At 35.7% G+C, this 22,726-nt stretch overlaps 1 protein-coding gene and 1 pseudogene across 8 annotated transcripts in view; one reads left to right on the top strand and one right to left on the bottom strand.

The window, feature by feature from the left end:
• Positions 1–22,726, bottom strand: part of IMMP2L (inner mitochondrial membrane peptidase subunit 2) — a 923,127-nt gene that overhangs the window by 691,351 nt on the left and 209,050 nt on the right. The window lies entirely within an intron of this gene.
• Positions 15,777–16,218, top strand: LOC101048146 (elongin-C pseudogene; annotated as a pseudogene).

Here is a 22,726-nt window from a genome sequence, read left to right as displayed (position 1 = left end):
TTGGTACTCAGTCTTATTTATAGTAAATAAGTTAAAGTGGTTTAACAGAAACTAGTCTTGATAAGGTAAACCAAATAATTGGCAATAGTGCCAAACTCAGATTCATAAGCATCATATATATTTAATGTTAGTTATTCGAATATTTTCTCAATTCCACCTTAAATTTTAATTGCTAATGAAAAGCAAGGATATACTGTTATTATTTAAGTTTGAATATTAAGCCTTCAGAAATTCTGCAGTACTTTCTTAGTTCAGTAAAATTTCTATATTAGGATGAAAATTCTAGCTAATACAACAAACACACACAGTGGTCAGTTAAACAAAATGTCAGGGTTTTCTTTTTTTTAAAAAAAAAGCAGAGAATTATGAAAATACATTAAACAGTTCATTTTAACTTAGAAACATAAATAGACATTGATTTTTCTGTCTTTTAAAGTCATCTGGAGATATAAAAATTATCTAGGAATAGCCAATAACAGAAACTATACTATAATCGTCCCCTATTAATTTTTTTCTATCTTCCATGGCTCCTAGCACGTGCTTTGCACTATCTAAATGAAGGCATTAATTAAATTATTTGGATAGAAGGATGGATGGATGGATGAACTGGACAATGAATGGGAAGATGGATGGATAGATGCATGGGCAGGTAGGTGGACAAATAAATGAATCAACCATTTCACAGGAAGAAACAAGTCTGATGTCAAATTCGTTAAACATAGACTGTCTTAGTTATCCAAGGTAAACAGAGAAATGGAAAAACTAAGTACCATACATTCAGGAGTAGATTTTCATTCTTTTTCATCAACATTAGCAGAAGCAAAAGCAGCAACAGCATCAACAAACGTTCACTAAAAATCTGTCATGTGAAGGCCTCTATTAGGTTTGCTAGAGACACAAAGAAATAAAAGGGACTGCCTCTGTACATAATCCAGTTGGAGAGTGAAAACACACATAAAAGGATATGTTACAATTCAGGGCGACTTGCACTATGTGGCAAGTAGGTGAGACAGAGAACAGAGTGAGACAAAAGAAGAAGGCAAGGGCAGAAGCATAGTAAAAGCACTTCATGGTGGAGGCAGGACTTCAGTACGTTAGAAGAGAACGCTCTGCAATCAAATGCACAGCGGCAGAGATGATAGCTGTAGGGCAAAGATGAGATCAGTTTAGCAGAGGAGAGGGTTTGTAGGAAAGATGTTTAGAAGTTATGTGTCATTAAAGAATAGATGCAAATTGTGAAGGAAAGAAATGCTATTGCTATTTTATTTCTTCTTAACACATCCCCCTCTTTTTTTTTTTTTTGCTGTGAATCTCAGTATTTTAGACAAGAATATAAAACTAAAGTTCAACCATCTACCCCCACCCTTGTCATTCTAGTTATAGTAAATTGTTATTGCATAAAGGGGGACTAGGTATTCTCAATTTAAGTTATATTGGTAAAAATAATTAATGGATATACCATAAATCAAACAATCATATATAACGAGTACACTTAATAGTAAAACTTTATGAAAAATAAATTGTCTTTACTTACTTGGAAGTCATTGTAGGATCTTATAGCACACATGAAGGAAAGAAAAATTGTTGATCATTATCTAGCATCATTTAGCCAGACAATGTAGTATAAGCCTCTGATTATCATTCCATTAATACTTACTATATATTCTGTGAGGTATTATTATCTTGTGAATAAAGAAATCTAGGTTTGTAATTTTTAGCCACTAATGAGAAAGAACTAGAAAGAACTAGCAGGAATTCCACATTCTTGTCCCTTTGTCCCAATATTGCATGCATGTGCAAATATGCTTAGGAAAGATTTGTAGTTGGTAACAAGCTTTACCAAGAATAAACTCTGTCAATGTAACTATTTACCCTGAGTGCCCAGAATATTGTCCCAGGAGTCAACGACTCCCTTTTTTCTTGATCCCAGTACATTACAAGTAGGCTCCTCTGAATTTTATTTGTACAAACGATTCTTCCTTCAAACTAAATTACTGTAAAAACACTTACCACAAAGGAAATTGCTAACAAAATCATTATCTACCTCAGTACAAACTAATGTTATTACTTTCAGGAAACAGAAGCAACTGAATTATATAATAGAAATATTAGTTTAAAAGGTCACTGGATGTCAGAATATATCATTTTGTGAAAGTCTCTTGAGACTATTCATCAGAAATTATAATGCTTAGAATACCAAGTTCAATGCCATGATTCAGCAGCTCTCTCTCTTCCATGGGTCATTTAGCACCAGTCATGAAGCTCAGTAAAGGGAAGATAGTTATTCTCTCTAAAAAGAGAGAATATTTCTCTCTGAAGTAATTCCTTCCGGTTGCAATGAAGAAGAAGAAGAGAAAGAAACACACAGAGGTCCAAGTAAGTTGTTCTTTATTAATATACAGCTAATACCCTGCATTAATATATAGAACATCCACCTTGACATTAACTCTAGGAAGAACCAGCTTAGCCCTACACAGCATTTTACAGATGAAGCAACTAAGACGCAGTGAAGAAAAGTGGTTACCCAATCAAAACTGTAGAAATAGTGACTGAAAAAACTGGAAGTAAAGAGGAGTAATTAAACAAACTATACCACTCCGCTCAACTAGGTAAAAGCTATTCAGCACAAATGAACATGAAACAAAGATATGAAAACTACTGATATTTTCATTCCTCTATCTCATTTAAAGACTTCAACTCAACTTTTTATTCTGGATGTATACTTGCCTATTAAAAGAATTTTGGTGAAAATTGAGTAATTAGCCTTCTGTAATATATCAAAATACCTTCCAAACACCATACTAAAAGGAACTGAGGCTAAAATAGCATTCAAAAAACATATCAAATCAGGATGCTATGTTCTAAAACACGTGGTAAGAACTGCACATAGCCTCCCAGAGTGTTAGTTGGGATTCTCAGGTGATTATCACTGTCAAAGAAATATCAATTCTTTCTAGATCATTACCATTCTATATACAGAATACTAATACTCTAGAAACAAGTCATTGTAACATATTCAACATAATCAAGAAACTCTAGTACACAGAGAAAATAGAAAAAAAGTTATTGGATATCAAATGAACTGAAATCTGAAAGTTTCCTTTCCCTGATTTCAAGTACAAAAGTAACCTTTTTGTAGTATACACAGGGCAAAAAGAATCATTACTATTGGACAACAAATACATCTACAGTAACTCAATATGATCCCTGAATATTTGAATTTTTTTTTTGTTCTGTTACAGACTTCTTTGTACTTCAAAGAGATAACAGCTTGATAATATATCCATTCAACTTTTTCCTTTGTCAAAAGGAAAAGCTGGGATAAATAGAAAAATATAAAAGATGTTATTCTGGTTGTTCTTAAAAAACAAAATAATTATATCCTATTTAGATTTTTTAAGAATTAAGACTGTGTATGTTTTCAGCCAATATGATCCCTATTTCCTCAAAACACATCTCTAATGTCCACCATATTTTCAAATATAGAACATAATAGAACCATTTTAGAGAATTCTTTAGCTGTATCTCCTAAAGCAGAACATGTACATATCCTAGGTCCCAGTAACTTCACTCCTAGATATATATGCAAGAGAAACTCACAAATGTACAGGAAAGTTCAAGTGTTTGGAGTAGCCAAAAACTGGAAACAACCCAAATGCCTATTAACAAGAGGATGGAAACATAAATTGCAGAACCGACTTACAAAGAAACACTACATAGCAAAACGACATTGAACTTCTGTTCCACATAGCAGGAATGAATCTCACCTATATAATGATGAGTGAAAGAAGTCAGACACGAAAGAATACTTACTATAAGTATGCTTTTTATTAAGACACACTTTTGGCAAATCTAACCTATGGAGTCAAGAGTCATCTGGGTAAAGACAGGAAGGTCACATGAGAGAGGAAGTGCTCTTTATCGATATTGATCAATATGATAATTACATGGACCAATCCTTTAGAAAAGTTCATCAAGCTGTACTTTTAAGATGTGTGCACATTTCTGTTTGCATGACATACTTCAGTTTTTAGTTTTCACCCAAAACATTAAGTATATGTTAGAATTTTTCAAAGATTACATCCTGGAGCAATGAATTCAGCAGAGCAACACTGAGAATAATTGGATTCTAGTATTAATTCTTCTACTAATAAGCTCTGTAATCTTTAACATAACCTCTCAGTGATAATTCTAGCTGCCAATAAATTGGACAGAAAAGTTCTCAAAATATTAAATCAATTTTATTCATTTAACAAATATTTGCTGTTAGCCTACTATGTAAAGGATACTATCTCTTGCATGCTAATGGAGAGAAATGGAAAATATGCAGTAGACACAATGAATAAATATATGAATAAATTATGTAAACTGCAATCAATATTTAAAAAACATAGTTACATACATATAAGTATGTATGTAAGTGTATATATACACCAAGTGAGATTTCCAATCCAGTCTGAACACACCTAAACACATATAAATACAGAAAGGAAACTAGATTGAAATAACTATGTCATTATGATCTAAAGTGAAACCATTCCCATGGTTAATGATACTGCACAAATCTTCATAAATAATAAGCTTTGATAATATATGAAATATTTAAGTGTATCCTGGAAATGACAGAGGATAGAGTTGGAACCAAAAAGGCAGATTTTTCAAAGGGATAAATTAGTTCAATATTGCTATGGTTTGAATGTATCATCCAAAAACCAAGTTTAAGAAACTTAATCCCAATGCAACAGTGTTGAAAGGTAGGGCCTAATGGGAGGTGTTTAGGTCATGCAGGCTCCACCTTTATGCATAGATTAACACTGATTACAAAAGAGTTTGAGGCTGTCTTTGATCTCTCACCCTCTTTTGGCTTCTTTTTGCTCTTTCACCATGAGATAAGGCAGCAAGATGGTCTTCACCAGATGCCAGCCCCTCAATCTTGGACTGCCCAGACTCTAGAACCATGAGTCAATAAATTTCAATTTATTATAAATTACCCAGTCTGGGATAGGCTGTTATAAGAGCTCAAAACAGACCAAGACAGGTATTTAAGAAAGAACTTTAAGTAAACAAAATATTTTAGAAGACAATATTAAAAGAGATTTGACACTAGATTGTAGAGGAGAAATAACTTTTGTATTTGGGATAAAGGTTAGATTTGACTTATAGAAAATTTCTAGAATTTAGTCAATTGATAATTTTTTAAATATACTAAAAATTATATTTTTTAAAATATTTATTGCATATATATAACAATAAAAAGAATAAAGGTCATACACAATCTTCCATTGGTAATAAACTAACATTTGAATTTCTCTGTGTTATCTTACTGATCTTAAAAAAATACAATTATGCAAATATAATTATGTATAATTTTCTATTCCTTTTTCACTGAGTATTCTGTCTAGAAGTATTTTAAATACATCAACTTTCACTGTAATTCTAGCTAGCTTAAAATTTTTGTCACAGTGGGGCCAGGCATAGTGGCTCACGCCTATACTCCCAGCACTTTAGGAGACTGAGGTGGGCAGATAATGAGGTCAAGTTGGTGAAACCCTGTCTCAACTAAAAACACAAAAATTAGCTCAGTGTGGTGGTGTGTGCCTGTAGTCTCAGCTACTGGGGAGGCTGAGGCAGGAGAATCCCTTGAACCCAGAGGTTGCAGTGAGCCAAGATCATGCAATCACACCACTGCACTCTAGCCTGGTGACAGAGTGAGGCTCTATCTCAAAAAAAAAATAAAAAAGTAGCAGTAAGTATTCACTATTTCAAAGAGAAAATGATACACAAATCTCTAAAAAGATATATGATTTCTTTTAAATTTAACACCTTTCTAACATAAAAGCTATACAAAACCACAGCAAACTACCCAAATAAACCATGTATATGATGAACTCAAACTGCCTAAAAATTTAAGTAATGGAATAAAATAGCAATAAGACTCAGTGAGGACCTGTTTATACCATTCCTTAGTGGTGTCAAATAGCCTCATTGATTAAACCTAACCAAGCTGAAAAATCCTTCCAACTACCTATTGTACATACTAGACTTTTGCAGATTATCATCAACAAATATTTATTGAGTGGTTATATCCCCTTCCAATCTATTATTCACACTACAATTACAAGGGTCTTTGTTAAATGTTAATTGTATCAAGTCATGCCTCTTCTAAAAATCATAAATGGCTCCCTGTTTACCACAACATTATATCCACATTCTTAAAATGGCTCTTAGAGTATTATAACATGCCCTTCTCACTTTTGTAACTTTTCTTTTCCCCAGTCTCTCCAAACTAAACTCAACTATAGGGATCCAACTTCATGTCCTCTGAGCTTTTCAGATTCTGGCTCTAATCACAAGCTATCACCTCTGCCTAGCACACTATGTCCTATTCTTTCTTTCTAACTTCTACTCTGCCTTCCATATGCAGCTGAGACATGACGCTCACCCAGAATCCTTTCCTGGCTCCCTGCACATCCAGTGCTTCACTCCTTCAGCAACCACATAGTGCATAATGTCCTGTCTTCTCTACTATCAGCAAAAGAGGGACCATTTCTCTGTGTCCCTGTCCTATATACAATGACAATTAATGAACTCAATACCTTGTTGATACATGAGTGAATGAATATAAATGCTAATATGCTGAGTCCTTGAGACACAGCATACAATAAAAATATATTTCCTGCACAGGGAATTTGATTGTCTAGGCGTTCATTTAAACTGGAAAAGGCACAGTGGAATAGAAGGTGACCCTGTGGTCACCATAACCACCTCAAGCTTTACGTCCCTCTTCTGAAAACTGGGGAACCTTCATAACCTCATTTTGTGGTACAACCATCATTTACTGATCAAAGCAGAAAACTGATCGGGGTCCTTGATTCTTCTCCCTTCTTGAAATACTACTTCCAATACAACCCAAAAAGCTTAGGTATGAACCTCCAAAGAGCTATTTCAATCTGACTACTTATCTTCATTTTTGTCTATGCTCACAGTAATCCACTTCCCCTCTCTTATGTTTCTAAATCCACTCTTTCCATCTTGCCCCATCCAATTTATTTTAATATAGAGCTGTCAGACTATAAATAGAAGTCACTCTACTTAAAATCTCCCTCAATGACTTTCTACCATCCTATATATGATCTGATTTCTACTGATCTCTCCAAACATACTTCCCTCTGGCTTTGTCCTAGTAAGGCTCCAGCCACGCGGCCTTCTCCAGATCTTGCAACATGCCAAGCTTTTTCCACCTCAGAACCTTCATACATGCTGTTCATTCTGGCTAGCACCCTCGTCCCTTCACTTTGTGTATGGCTGCTTCCTTTCCTTCCTTCAGTTTCAATGTAATAGCTCTTGAAATAGACTTTCCATGGACAGCATATCTAAACTGAACTCTCAATCTGTATTCCTGTTTTTCTCTATTACCATTCACTGGCCTTTCCTTCTTTGTTCTTCAGCATATTCCCAATGGATAGAGCCATTTCTGGCATACAGTAGAGAGACTAAACATGTTTTAGGAAGGAAGCAAAAAAGGCAGAGAAGCTGTCTATAAGTATAATATATACAGACTATTTTTATGTGAACACAAGGTCCTTATTTTCTGTCAATTTCACCTTCAACAGCCTCACACCCATCAATAGAGATGGATAAATGTCTTCTGCTTTGAACACTTATATACCATTCATATATAAGTTACCTGAGATTAGGTCATGTATTAACATGTATCAATATAGTTGAGCTTTTAAAAGTAGATCGCTGTTACCTTAGGAAGGGCAAGCAGGAGAATGGAGGAAAAGAAAACACTTGAGAATTTTAATAAGAGAGAACAAGTCAACAAAGTTCTGAAAATGAAGTGGCACCTAAAGGCACCAGGAAGCAGCCATGGTAATAACGCTTTGGAGGTTAACAAAGCAAAACAACATTTAAGTCCCAGAAACCCAAAGACTCAACTCAGGGGTGTAACAGTAGTAAAACTGACAGGGCAGACACAGTAGTAAAGACAAACCCTGAATAACTCACGTACAGTTTTCCTTAGAGTTTCACTGAACAGATTAAGAATGAAAACTGGAAATTTCATACCGTTATCACATAGAATGTCACCCAGATTTTAAGATTCAATAAATTCCTTTATCACTCCTGGGCAAGTCTAATATTACTAAATGTGTAATATTGCTAATTTGAAGTCAAGTAAAAATTCCAAGTAGACAGACTTTTACATCAATCTGTTTTAGCTGTGTTTCATTAGAAAGCTCAACACGATCAGGTTCATTTCCTCTTGGTCACCTGAGGCACAATTGCTACCCATCGCTCTGCAATAAGCAGCTGTTTGCAATAAGTCCTATGTTGCACACATTGGACTGTCTCCTGGGGTTTACAGTATGTTGATTCCTAAAGGGCAGATTTAACACTTTGGGGAAATATTAAAGACAGCATACAAGTGCAGAAGGGGAAATAATGCATGGTATTTGATTATCTGAGGACCGAAACATATTACAGGAATTGGTTACCACACAAACTGTGATCTGTAAATGGTCCAGGTGCAATATGCTTTAAAGTAACATGATTTGCAAAAACTGAGTTGACTCACAGAACATGAGAAAAGGCTAGTACAATGGAGATTATCTAGTGGGACTCTGGCTAGTGGTTAACAAGTCTAACTCTGTATTCAAAGCACTAATGTGTCATTTGACAATCCTGACTGGTGAACATCAGGCCTCCACTGAAACAACTGCTATACTGTCCAGGTCATTTTAGGGCAGCTGTTATGCAATTCAATATATTGAGTGAAAATCTACCTAAACTCTTTAACATACACCCATTTGGCTATGCTCCTTAGAGCCAAGAGAATAAACTGAATTCATCTTCCACATGTCCACAAATACTTGCAAGCAGCTATTACACTCCCTCTTGCCTCAGTTTTCTTGTCTTCAAATTAAATAGTTTATTCAATTGCAACCATTACTGTAAGACATAGCATTGGGTTATTTCAATTACCTAACCACTCTCTTCTCAATATGTTGTCAATTGCTATATTGCAATGATCAAAGACAAATACACCAATTCAACAATAAAAATCAAATGCAGTAAGTGATTTGTATGTCTTACTTCACTAAAGCCTAATAAGGAAGACATTATAATCACCAACTTCCAGTGGAGATATTGAGGATTAAAGAAATAGAAATATTTGCTAGAGGCTATACTGGGAGTAACTAGGTCAGGACTGAACCCATGTTGACTCAAAGCCTATGCCCTAATCCTTGTCCTGGACTATTTCAGGAGAGACCTGACCAAAGCAAAGGAGAGAATGGGGGTAAGAGAGATTACTGAACATCTGTTAGATCCAGAATCTGGTATTTAATATGTAAGCTGACTCATATATTCAAGCTATCTGTGTGATCAACATACTAACTACATTTTTCTCCAAGTAGTTTGGATGAAGCCTTCCAAATGTTACAGGAGAAAGTGTGAACTTACCTTAGACTTATCGGCCCATGGAGTTTTTAAGTGATAAGATTTATACTTTCACTACAGTGTATGTGTGTGTGTGTGTGTGTGTGTGTGTGTGTGTGTGTGTGTGTATATATATATATATATTTTTTTTTTTTTTTTGAGACAGAGTTTCGCTCTTGTTACCCAGGCTGGAGTGCAATGGCGCGATCTCGGCTCACCGCAACCTCCTCCTCCTGGGTTCAAGCAATTCTCCTGCCTCAGCCTCCCAAGTAGCTGGGACTACAGGCGTGTGCCACCATGCCCAGCTAATTTTTGTATTTTTAGTAGACACGAGGTTTCACCATGCTAACCAGGAGATCCTCTGAACGTATACATGGAGAGATAAACAGAAAGCCACACTGGAGGCTGGTAGCAATAAGATAGCTCTCAGGTGAACCAAGACAAGAAGCTGTCTAGATTACAGGTGTGTGGATGGAACAATACTTATGAATTCAAAAGATAGTTTTAAAAGCAGAACTGATGCTTTAGATTTTTAAGCTGTAGTATAGTAGTGACTTAGAATGTGGCTCTGGTCAGAATCTGGGCTTTAAATTTCAGTTATACCACTTTATTTTGTGTGAATGAAGCTATACTTTGGTTTCTGCAACTGTAAAATAGGCACAAGAGCACGTAACTTGTAGAGATGCTGGCAAAATTAACTGTCATAATAGATGGCAGAGAGTTTAAAAAGTCTCTGTCTCATAAGAAATGTTCACTAATGTGATTGATAAAAAGAAGGGAAAACAAAAATAAGACAGGGAAAAAAGACAGTCTAGAATGACTGCCAAGTCTCTGCTTAGGTGACTGAATAAACTCAGAGAGGGAAGAGAAGCAGAAAGACTAGTTTGAGGAAGAAGATAAAAGTTTCATTCTTAATGTGATGAGCTTGAGGCATACAGACAGCAAGAGATTGAAGAATATGGAGTGTAAGTGGTGTAGACTAGACTTTTAAAGAAGCTTGCCTAAGAAGGAAAGCAGAGAGGCTGTAAGGGCCAGAGGAGGGAAGTGACTTATTTTTATGGGTACACAAGCAAATTAGAGTTTGAAAAAGAAAAGCCAAAAGACAGGGAGGGGTTGAAGATAAGCATGATTAAGAAGTGGATGAAACCAGTCTCCAAGGGACAAGGTCAAGAAATAAACTCATGTTTTACTCCAAAGCCCATGCTCTAACTCCTGACATGACTACTTCAGTAGAAACCAAACCAGAGCGGAAGACAGAATGGACAACCAGAGAAATGGGACCCAGGGCACAAGATTAAGCTTCAAGCAGGACTAAGGCACAGCAGAAAAGAGGGAAAGATGGCTACAGAGAGGAAGCCTCTCTCCAGCGTTCATAGTCCCAAGCACCTGAGATAAGGTCCAGGGAGGATGGGGAGGAGGGGGTCGGGCTTAAGTCTGAGCATCAGATTTAGAACAATATTTGAAAAAAATGGGAGAGACAAGGGCAAAGAGCTTCTACTTATCTTATCGTTCATGGCCCAATTACATTGCCTGTCATCTGTGACATATTTCCCTACCTTTCCTCTCTCATAAATGAAACTTATCTCTCACAGAACACTTCATTTTAAAAAGTTCTATTAAAGTATTTATGAAGATAAAATACTTCTAAGTATTTACACAAAATCTTTACATAAAAAGGTTTTATCTTCATAAATACTTCTCTCTAACTAGATCACATTTTGTTCAATGCTAAATTTTCAGCCATTCCCTAAAACACAGGTGTTCATGTTTTCTTAAAAAGAGTGAGCCAGTTACTGGTCCATGTAACTATAATACACTTCCTTCTCCATTTCAGTATGTTAGAAACCAAATGGTGTGGTTTTTGAGAATAACAAATACAGAAAACTGGCAAAATTGTCCTAATAGCAAACAGTTAATATGAGTCTGCCCTATGAATACGGTCATTGTTTCCAAAAGTTTTTAAAATATGTCCAATGGCATTATTAATAACATTTATAGAACTAGACTTATATGGTAATCTCTAGAAACTGTTAAGATAGCATTAAGATATGTCTCATAGGTCCGTAGATGCTCTCCTCTTAGAAAATGAACCTATGCAATTTACATACTAGCTGACTCTGACATCCAAGGGTTCTGATAACTGAAAGCAATGCATACAACTTCTTTTGTTCTTCTTGTGTGTATCGCATAAACTCCTAAGGACTTTCCTGGAAAGATTTTAGGCTAGCAAAGAAATATTTTCTTCATCAAAAATCCTTTCAATATTTATTTCCTTCCCAAGTAGACTGAGTTCTGTGTGTTCTGGTTAATACTTTATAAGATTGAGCTTGCATGCAGAACACATCAGAGGCTGTTTTATTTCCAGACATAGTACTCCTGCAATTTTAGTTGTTTGCCATAAGGAAAAAAATGATTTCAGAGCTCAAACTACATTATCCAAACAGAGGAGCCTCCCAGAGCTCTAATTATCAAAATCAGAAAACAGGATTGCTACTTCAATTCTATTTTTCTCTAACATATTGGCAAAATAACAAATTAAATAAAATTATAGCTAACGTTAATAACAATAAATTATTTAACAAACATGAAGGAGCACCTATGTTGAGCAGCTGCTACACTAGGCATTGAGATAGTAACCAAAATGCATGAAATGTTGTTTCCACCCCCCCCCCAAGAATTTTACAGGCAAGTGGGATGCAATATATCTCATTATGGAAAAGAAGAATGAGATGACAAAAAATAGCTTAAAAAATTTTAAGCGAAATTGAACCAAATACAGCCCAGTTAATTTACATCAGGTGCCTTTCTCTTTACATTTCAAATGATAAAATTCTTCTTCTCCCTCTAAACTTTAATAAAGCAAATAAAAACTTCTTGGCTTTCATGAAGCCCAAAGAGCCTTAACTATGCAACACGCTTTCATTAAAAATATCTGTAGAGGATGAAAGGTAGTCAGGTGGTACCAGCAAGTGGAGTATAATACAGTCCCTGCCTTGAAGAGAGACAGGAGCTGGATGAAACAGCCACTGAAATAAAGGAAAGGAGGGGGAGGCCAAAGAAAATATATGGCCTTCTCTCACTAGGGCCAAATCGTGAGGCCCAATCTAGCTTTCTACCTTGACTTCCTCTCCTCTTGTCCCTCAGGAGTCCTCTCTCTGTCCTAGTAAACATAAATGTCTCTTCTCTTATGTAGAAGACAAAGAGTCCCTGCCCTATACCCGATATCATGGCTCTCATCTATTCCATGTGAACTCGTTACTTTAGTTATGAAAACAAATATATTCCCTTCTTAAAAGGAATGCTAATGCTATTAAAATAATAAACTATATTACATATCGTCAAACTTGCATATATAGTTACAGTGTTGGACTTTATTTTAAATTATTATTGTATTATATTATTATAAATTATTAAGCTAAGAACTCATTGAACAGGGCCATCTTAGTGTCTGTCCCCAGATCCTGAAGCAGTATACAGTAGGTGTTCAATACACTGTAATGCTACAATATTACTTCTTCGAATAGAGGAGTCTAGTAGTATACTAATTATCTGCATTTTATATGATCGTTCTGCCTATATAATCATACGCACAATAGTAGCTTTTATCTGAAGTTGTCTACAGATTAGAAGGCTTCAGCTTGACCTCACCATAGAATGTTGACTTTTCACTTCCTTCCTATAAAGTATTTTATAGTATAGGAAAACAGACTCTAACAACTCTTCCAAAAATAATCCATAACATTTAATAGTTTATTCATAGTCATCATGAGGACTTTCACCTCTCATCTTTTAAATCTATTTTTAATTGTGTTAGAGGCCACATTACCCTAATGTCCTCACAGAGTTTCCACTTACTTAGACAAAAATAATTAATACTGTAATTGTTGGGGATGATGAATTCGATGAAAAATGGACTATACATTTTAAATCACTGCATTTAATATTTTTAGGGTAGATGGCCAACTATTACATTGTAAGGGATGAAAGTATAATGCAAATTGATGAGGAAATCATAATCTTAAAATTTTCAACAACAGGCTGGCATTGATTTTGATGTGAAAGTAAAAAGCCTACTTAATACATTTTTTGCTCAATTCACTATTGCACGTACAGTGGGAAAAATATCTTGCATTCTATACCAACCCATTAAATCAAAATGAATGAGAGGGGCATCTTTTTTACTTATACTGCAATGTAGAAAACTCCCAATTCCTGATGATAGCCAGCAACAGGAGCAATTTATCACCAACATCATTTTGTCATCAAGGTCTTTCATATCTGATAATATCTATTCCTTTTTGACACATGTAAATTTCCAATGAGTGCTACAGATAAAAATTGTTAAATAAGTGGCTATAACATGATTGCAAAAACAAAAGGTATCCAATCACTGTACTTTATTATTATCCAATTACATGATCATTCTGTTAAACTTCAAGTAATGTATTTGAAATAAAGTGCAGATATACTGTCCATCTCAATTTCATAAATGTTGCATCATATATGCAATGTATATCACTTAAAATTTTTTCAACCTGCATATTTCAAGACAGCTGCTACATAGTGCTTTAATATTTCCTGTTTGATATATTAATGTGCAGCTGAATCTGATTAGGTTACAACTTCTCAGTGAAAAGATGTTCATCTGCTTAAACATCAGTTTTATTTCAACAGAATGGCACTTGACAGAGAATATTTCCTTTTTCTATATTACTTTTTCCAGTTGCATTTTATATCAGTATGCTTCCCATTAAGACAGCAAATATATACATAACACCAAGACATATGAGTAAAAGGTATAAATGCAGTCAATTAACCAGATGTTTGGAATCATGGACACAAACACCAGAAGCATTATAACACCTCTGTTAACGGTAACCCTTGACAGGATACGAGAGAAGTATTTTTTAAGAAAGCCTTATAGGCATAGTATAAAGATGGCAAAGACACAATTACAGCTCATTGCAGCCCCGAACTCCTGGGTTCAAGTAACCCCCCTGGCTTAGTCTCCCAAGTAGCTGGGAATAAAGGTACATGCCCCCATGCCCAGCAAACTTTGTTTTTTTTTTCTTTTTTTTTTTTTTTTTTTTTTTTTTTGGTAGAGATAGGGTATTACTGTGTTGACCAGGCTGATCTAAAACTCCTGGCTTCAAGTGATCACTGTGCCTCAACCTTCCCAACTACTAACATTAGAGGCATAAGCCACCGTGTTTTCTACAATGGAACTTAAAACCTTTCTCTCACGCTTCTGTAGCACCAAATATCAGAAAACATAATCTAGTTATTTCTAGATAAACTTACATCATTCTGGATTTCCTCAGTAATTTCTGCATATGCTCACCTCAAGAATTAATGACTCCTCATCTTTCTCTTCCCTAATGTGAGGGTTACATGGTGAGGGAAGTTCACACAGCAGCTGCTTGGTATGGGTGGGAGGCACAGGATCTGTAGCATTCTGCTTTGGCATGTGTCAAGTCTCTAGTCAACAGCATTTGTGCAATCTGTTGTGCAATTGTGTGAATAACTCTAATAACTGGTTTTCAATGAAATATCTGTAGTCTTAGTAATCTCTAATCACATACTCCGAAGTACTATTCCTGGATTCCTCTCCTCATGATTACTGGCAGGTCCTTTCAAGCACTGGCCTTGCATCCAGCTCCGTCGTTCTGCCCAAAAGTGTAAGAAGTCTCAACTGCCTGGGCCCATAGGAGCCTACAAACCGTCTTCCACTTGCCTTATCTACAGGCTCCTCTCATATGGTTAACCATCTCAATCCAACTGACCACACGTCATTTAGTATGGAACATACTCATGAGATTGTTGCTTCACAAAATTCCAGAAGGAGCAGGCTGTGCAGCCATTCCAACACTGCCGCCAGCATACTACCGTCAGACAGGGGCTTTATATAAGGCTTGCCATCCCTGGGCTTTCACCTAGAGAGTAAAGCACAAATCTCCAAAGCTCAAATCTACCTGACTTAAAACTATACTACAAGGCAACAATAATCAAAATAGCATGGTACTGGTACCAAAACAGAGATACAGACCAATGGAACAGAACAGAGTCCTCAGAGGCAACACCACATATCTACAGCCATCTGATCTTTGACAAACCTGACAAAAACAAGCAATGGGGAAAGAATTTCCTGTTTAATAAATGGTGTTGGGAAAACTGCCTAGCCATATGCGGGAAGTTGAAACTGGACCCCTTCCTTAGACCTTATACAAAAATTAACTCCTGATGGATTAAAGATTTAAACATAAGACCTAACACCATGAAAACCCTACAAGAAAACCGAGACGGGGGCGGCCCTGGAATAGGGTCTGTGGCAGTACGCTGGGACCCAGCTGCGGTGGCTGCCGGGCTGACGAGAAACTGCTAAAGTTCCTGGGGAAGCAAAGTAGAATTTTTCATAAGAACAAAATGGATGGAGAGGAGAAAACCTATGGTGGCTGTTAAAGCCCTGATGCCATGTATGTCAAATTGATATCATCTGATGGCCATGAATTTATTGTAAAAAGAGAACATGCATTAACATCAGGCACAATAAAAGCCATGTTGAGTGGCCCAGGTCAATTTGCTGAGAACGAAACCAATGAGGTCAATTTTAGAGAGATACCTTCACATGTGCTATCAAAAGTAAGCATGTATTTTACGTACAAGGTTCGCTACACTAACAGCTCCACTGAGATTCCTGAATTCCCAATTGCACCTGAAATTGCACTAGAACTGCTGACGGCTGCGAACTTCCTAGATTGTTAAATAAAATAAATTATAATAAATTGTTAACTCTTTTCAGTATTTAATACCTGTAGTTCAGTTAGTAATTTTTTCTTATATAGCATGTTGCCTGTATGCAGTGGAACTGTATAAAGTTCAGTGCAAAGCAGATTATCTTCTGTTTTTTGCATAGCAATCAAAGTTGAAATTTGTTTGCTACATCAACAAATTAAGGACATTTTCCCAAACTAAGAAATAAACAAATATTCCAATTAAAAAAAAAAAAGAAAAAAAAAGAAAACCTAGACAACATCATCCAGTACATAAGCATAGGCAAGGGCTTCATGACTAAAACACCAAAAGCAATGGCAACAAAAGCAAAATAGACAAATGGAATCTAATTAACTCCAGAGCTTCTGCACAGCAAAAGAAACAATCATTAAAGTGAACCGGCAACCAACAGAATGGGAAAAAATTTTTGCGATCTACTCATCTGACAAAAGGCTAATATCCAGAATCTGCAAAGAACTAAAGCAGATTTACAAGAAAAAAACAAACAACCCCATTCAAAAGTGGGTGAAGGATATGAACAGACACTTTTCAGAGGACATAATGCGGCCAAGAAACATATGAAATAATGCTCATCGTCATTGGTCATTAAAGAAATGCAAATCAAAACCACATTGAGACACTATCTCACAACAATTAGAATGTTCATCATTAAAAAATCTGGAGACAACAGATGCTGGAGAGGATATGGAGAAAAAGGAACACTTTTACACTGCTGGTGGCAGTGTCAATTAGTTCAACCATTATGGAAGACAGTGTGGTGATTCCTCAAGGATCTAGAAAAAGAAATTCCATTTGACCCAGAAATCTCATTACTGGGTATATACCCAAAGGATTATAAATCACTCTATTATAAAGACACATGCACATGTATGTTCGTTGTGGCGCTGTTTACAATAGCAAAGACCTGGAACCAACCCAAATGCCCATCAATGATAGAATGGACAAAGAAAATGTGGCACATATACACCATGGAATACTATGCAGCTATAAAAAACTACAAGTTCATGTCCTTTGTAGAGACATGGATAAATCTAGAAACTATCATTCTCAGCAAACTGACACAAGAACAGAAAACCAAACACCAAATATTTTCACTCATAGGTGGGGGATGAACAATGAGAACACTTGGTCACAGGGAAGAGAACACCACTCATGGGCAAGGTGTCGCGGTGGAGGGGAGGGGAGGAGAGGGACAGTAGGGGGTGGGGGGAGGATGGGGAGGGATAACACTGGTAGAAATGCCTGATGTAGGTGATGGGGGGTGGGGAGTGTGCAGGGGAATGGAGACAGCAAACCACCATGGCATGTATGTACCTATGCAACAATCCTGCAGGATGCTGGATGTGCACATATACAACAGAGCCCAAAATGCGATAAATAAATAAATAATTCAAAATGAAATGAATTTCTAAAAGTTAAATATATAATGTACAAAATAATACTAATATATGAAATCAGTTTGGTGAAATGTTTTCCTTACATAAATAATTATGAAAACTAGTAATTTATATGTTATGAATCTTTCACAAGAGACTGTATAAATAGAAAGTGTTATTACTCTTCAAAACTTTTTCAATGTAAATTGTAATAATGGCCTTTATTATTTAATGTATATAATCTATGTATATGCTCTTAATTAGTAATTTGAGTTATTTTTTCAAAATTTATTTCTTTTCTTGAGTTATTCTCATAAATACCCACCAGTTTTAAAAACAATTTTGAAAACTTCTACTCAAAACAGAAAAATAACAAGAAACAGGCAAAAATAGAAAAACCTTCTGTTCATTCATAAAATGTACAGTAATGTTCCTCATGAGTAATCTTTCAAATGTTCACCTCTATATCAAATGTAATTTATTTTCTACTCTCTGAGCAATGATCCAAACATATTTGAAGCTAATTTTTTTAATTAAAGAGAACATACATACAATGTAGTCTATTTTAATTTTGCTTCATATTTCAAAGGTTTGTGTTTAAGCTTATTAACAGTGCTCTTAAAGTTATTTTTCTACCAATAGGTCTTTAATTATATGTATCTGAAAATAGAAAGTATAATCCTGTTACAAAACTAAATGATTCTTAAAATATTTGCTTTCATAAGCATAAAATTATATAAAAAACAAACTCCAAAGGGCAATAACTAAGCCACATGAGGCTTCACATAGGCAAAATTTAGCAAATTAATCAGCTATAATGTGAATTAATAGACTCAGACTCCTTTCTAGACTAGTGAATTTGACTGATTCAACATATTCAGATGCACTTAGCTCTCTTTATCCATGGGTTCCTCATCTGTTGATTCAACCAGCCAAGGATTTGAAAACATTCCAAAAAAATTGCATCTGTACTTAACATGTATAGACTTCCTTTCTTGTCATTATTCCCAAACGATACAGTGTAACAACTATTTATACAGTATTTACATTGTATTAGGAAAATGTGTAATCTAGAAATGATTTTATGTATAAGAAAGGAGGTACATAGGTTATAAGCAAATACTACACTGTATCAGGAATTTGAGTATCCTCATATTTTTTTATCCAAGGGAGGTCCTGGAACCAATCCCTCACAGATACTGAGAAACGACTGCAATCCCTTGTTCAATATTAAATCCCAACTGCCCACATTTTAGTGTAGCATTGAAAACTTTTAGAATTATCATATAAACAATACTATAAAGTTAACTTCCTAGATAAGCTGAAATAAAACTTTTTTTAAAAAAGAGAGAAAGAACTCACAAATTTACAGATATTTTTATTCAGGAGATTTTAAAAGTTTATATAGGCTGGGCTCGGTGCCTCAAGACTGTAATCCCAGCACTTTGGGAGGCCAAGGCAGGCAGATCACCTGAGGTTAGGAGTTCAAGACCAGCCTGGCCAACATGGTGAAACCCCATCTCCACTAAAAATACAAAAATTAGCCAGGCGTGGTGGTGGGCACCTGCAATCCCAGATACTCAGGAGGCTGAGGCAGAAGAATCACTTGAACCCAGGAGGCTGCAGTGAGCCAAAATGGTACCATTGCACTCCACCCTGGGTAACAAGAACAAAACTCAATCTCAAAACAAACAAAACAAAAAGCATATATATATATATATATATATATATATATATATATCCATATATATACATATGTGTGTATGTGTGTATACACACACATACACACACACACATAAACTACAAGATTACTATCAACTGGTAGAGTAATTTATAAACTACAAACTCATCTTTGCCACAGGATTAATCACTAAACACTTAAAGAAGGAATGTAAACATGGATGGGCCCACTGTGGCATTTAAATTTTTTTGGCTAAATACACACATCTGTATTTTCAAACCCTCAAGATACAAAATCCATTTAAAACTTATTTTTAAATACAATGCAGCAATGATCCCTTAGGGGCAGCAACTTTAGATGATGCTTAAACAATGAATTTTTTTCCAACAATAACAATTTCCTTTAAATTCATTTACAAAACCTCACCACACAGCATGAGGCATAGTTTCCTGGTAAGCAACTATAAAGTAGAATTAACTATCCTCAAATGTCTATGAAATTAAGTCAACCATATCAGATTAAGATGACCATAAATGCAGTTAAAAACATGCTAATTTACATAGCCCCCTAACCATGTTTAATTGCCACATTAAAAACCCTTCAGATACTGGTCTGTCCTTTTATAATTCAGAATAGTGTCAACCGAATTAACTTGTTTTGTCTGAATGCTACACTTCGTTTTTCATTTATATAGTTGGGGACATTCATGAGCTCTAGTTATTATGTCTAAATATTTTTTAAACAGAATAAAATAACTAAACCCATCAAAATGGTTTTAAGGAGTTAAGCAATGCATTTTTTAAAAGAACTACTCACTTAGCCCTAAGCAACATCAGCCATCATGAAGAAATTACTGAAAATTATATACACACACACACACACACACACACACACACACACACACATATATATATATATATGCTGTTATCCATTTCTATCTGGTACTTTTAACCATGTGGGGCATACCCATCTTCCCATGAACCGGGAAACTGAATATAACCCAAGGACACTCACCAGCTTTGGAATTACTGCTGTAATCACTCCTACACCACACACAACACACTCCCACACTCTGATTTCTGCAAGTCACAAAGAGCCAAGCTTTTCACCCTAGGGCGTTCTGGACTCTTTTGATACCCCATCTCAGAGTAGACATCCAGTCTTTGTACTGGGCTATCAACCACTCCCTTTTTAGTGTACATAATCATTTGGCTTGTTTTTGCTATACCCTCTGGGTGCCTCATGCTCTAGAATCAACTATTTGATTTGCAGACCCCTACTGTGTTTGGATTTCCCTTCCTGTCTGGACTACTCTTTCACGTTTCCTCACCTACCCCACAGCTTCAGATGCATTTTTTTTACTACCCTCTATTCTCTGCTCCCCAAAGACCAGGATACAACCAGGAATTGAGGATAAATTATTTACTCCACCTGTTAATTAGGCAACCCCAAACATTAATGAAAGCACCTTTTGCCATCATGTACTATATAGAATCTTCAGTAAGCAGCAAAGTGTAACAAGAGAAAAGCGACTGATTCTGACCTACCTAAAGGAAAAAAAAAAAAAAAATCACATCATCTTGTGTTTATCTTGGTTTCTTTCATAACACAGTAATCTTTGGTTACCATAATGCCTAAGCACAATTAGAAGTTAGAAACCCCAAAGTATCCATACCAGGCAGTAAAGCAAGAATAATCAAGATTGGCGTATTTCAACATACAAATACCTGCATTGAAAGACTCCCTTAACCAATGCACTAGATAACCCCACCTCCAAAAGAACTATGCATGAGTGAAAATTCTACAGTTTTTGCACAAAAACTAAAGTCTTCCCACGGCTGCTGGAAATCAACAGTATGACTGTTCTAACTGTTGGTCTTACGCTGTTACAGCAACCAAGAGAGACAACTGGAAATGGGAGAAAGTCTCTTTTTTACCGATGAAGATTAACAAGGGACAGAAATTGAGATAATGAAGGAAGGAGAAGCTGTTGTGATTTAATTAGACAGAGATACTCATTGTAGACATACTATTATATTTCATTTTAGATCTTTTCCCTAGGTATGCAGATTAGTTCACTCAACTCCATTTCAGCTGTATTTTTTAATGCACACTAAGCTAGATAGCTAGGGGGAAAAAAAACTAAGCTAGGAAGTTGGAGTTTATTTCCTAGACTTTATGACAGCTAGATGTTGTACATCACCTAGCTCTTGCCAAACAGATGCACTGGCATTACTTTCGAAGGCAAGGTTAACACAGTGAGACAGAGGCTGGCTGCTTTTTCCTCTGCTGTTTTTACTGGCAATGTCAGTGATATAAAAATTTGATTTTTCTGCAACATAGATCTTAATGTCCAAACTCTACTTTCATGAAGACAAAAGCTAGGGCCAGGGCATCCAAGTGAGGTAGCTTCCTAATTCTCCAGGTTCCTTTTTTTTTTTTTTTAATGAGACAGTTTTGCACTGTCACCCAGGCTGGAGTGCAGTGGCGTGATCTTAGCTCACTGCAACATCTGCCTACTGAGTTCAAGAGATTCTCCTGCCTCAGGCTCCTGAGTAGCTGGGATTATAGGTGTCTGCCATCACAACCAGCTAATTTTTGTATTTTTAGTGGAGATGGGATTTTACCATGTTGGCCTGTCTGGTCTAAAACTCCTAGCTTCAAGTGATCCACCTGATTCAGCCTCCCAAAGTACTGGAATTACCGATGTGAGCCACCGCGCCCAGCCTTTCCTGGATCATAAACACCACAGAAATTGCAGATTCCTTAGCTAGCCACCTATGCAATGAGCAGCCACTACTTCAAGCAGAAACATGCTCACTGGTTGTTAAGCAAGAAATAAATTTTCATTGTGTTTGAACCATTGTACATTTTTTAAATCTCTTTGCTACATAAGCTAGTACTTACCCTAACTTATAAGGAGTCCAATAATATTTATCAAATGAATGTTAAAGAAGAGGAAGCGAATGCAAGAAGGAGGCAGGACGGTGGTGGGAAAGATGTTATAAAATAAATATATGGTTGAGGATCTTGATTTTTTGAAGGATTAATGGGATAAATGTTCTCTTGGAGTACTGAATTATTTCATACTATTATAATTACTAAATTAATCTATTTGAATTTCTTTTCTATTGGTTTTTCAGTATAAGTAAAACACTTGTTCACAATTCCTATCCGATTGAAACTTATATCCTAATACACTCCATGAATTTTTAAAAAATGATTTTGGTTTCTGATTACAATTTTGCCATAATGTAATTACAAATCCAAAAGGTAGGTAAAGTCCTCCATAATACATGAAGCTAAAATCAAATACAGATATCGACATAATGCATATGCAAAAACTATTATTTCCATTTTATTACATGCACGCTAATTATTAAAATGTAACGTAACACTTTTGATAATATTTTAAAGCAATGTCCCCACATTGTGG

The sequence above is a fragment of the Saimiri boliviensis genome, chromosome 10, assembly GCF_048565385.1.
Source record: "Saimiri boliviensis isolate mSaiBol1 chromosome 10, mSaiBol1.pri, whole genome shotgun sequence".
Lineage (NCBI taxonomy): Eukaryota > Metazoa > Chordata > Mammalia > Primates > Cebidae > Saimiri > Saimiri boliviensis.
This window is presented reverse-complemented; position numbering and strand designations above follow the sequence as displayed.